Raw genomic sequence first — 1,000 nt, 5'->3', positions numbered from 1 at the left:
TTTTCAACATATAAAATACATAAGCAGACTGTAAGTGAAAAAACAAACACAGGAAAAAAACCAACCAAGAACAAAACACCAAGATAAATACTCACCAGTGTGTGTTCATAAACCAACCCAGCATGTCCCAAACACTCAGCTGTGAGGTCATCAACTGAATTCATGGCAATGCCACCGCAAGCAAGGGTGAGCCTGTCAAGGAAAGGAAGGAAAAAAAAAAAAAAAAAACACTAAGTATATTTCAATTCTTTAATGTGATTTACATTGGAAAAATATCAGGCTACTGGGAATGCAGTCTCCCAAACTAGAGCAGCTGTGGACAGCATTAAACCGTCCTGATGTCAGGGCACGATGTGAAAGGAGCTCCCTTGTACCCATTTATATTTCTAGGAGGGAAAATATCTTCATTACCTCTCCATGTTCCTCCTCTTTGCCCTGCGCAGGGCTACAATCCCTTCCTTGGCCAAGGCATCCAGGGAGAACGGGTCAATACCCTACAAAACAAAGAAATGACATCAAAGTGGTCAAATCTCCATTTAGGTCGATCAATTCCAGAAATAATTCACTGGTGTACTCATGATGAAAAGATTATTCTGATCCGCTGAATACATGTAGGAGAGGAATGGGCTCTCCTAATGCAGAGGTACAGATCAGATTTACTGTAGCACAGTTAGAAAAAGACCAGGGTTAGCCACATTAGCATCCTTGGGTGTTCACTGTGCACTTAGCAGGATTGATCATAAAATGCATTTCCTTTTATCCAACTAATGTATGTTGTATGTCAAAAAAACAAAAACTGAAAACTGATTCAGAGAAAGACAACCCTAGAGACAAACTCTCTTGGGATAATATTGTATCTATATTATCTAATGTGTTGAAAGCTTCATTAAACAGTGTTTCTGACATAGCATCAACTCAAATTAGCCAATGTAATGTGATAGTGTTGCCAGGACTGCTGATCTCTCTGAGCAGTAGAGTTAAAACTAAATTCTCCTGAGTA

General features: G+C 39.2%; 1 non-coding gene across 1 annotated transcript; it reads right to left on the bottom strand.

Annotated features, from left to right (window-relative positions):
- Positions 1 to 586: 586 nt before the first annotated feature.
- Positions 587 to 724, bottom strand: LOC111655958 (small nucleolar RNA SNORA22). The gene has a single exon (XR_002760833.1). It is a non-coding gene; the product is annotated as a small nucleolar RNA SNORA22 (small nucleolar RNA).
- Between the last annotated feature and the right edge of the window lie 276 nt (positions 725 to 1,000).

Source organism: Seriola lalandi, unplaced genomic scaffold (assembly GCF_002814215.2).
Source record: "Seriola lalandi dorsalis isolate HSWRI2012SDOR001 ecotype SW California unplaced genomic scaffold, Sedor1 jcf7180001975873, whole genome shotgun sequence".
NCBI lineage: Eukaryota > Metazoa > Chordata > Actinopteri > Carangiformes > Carangidae > Seriola > Seriola lalandi.
This window is presented reverse-complemented; position numbering and strand designations above follow the sequence as displayed.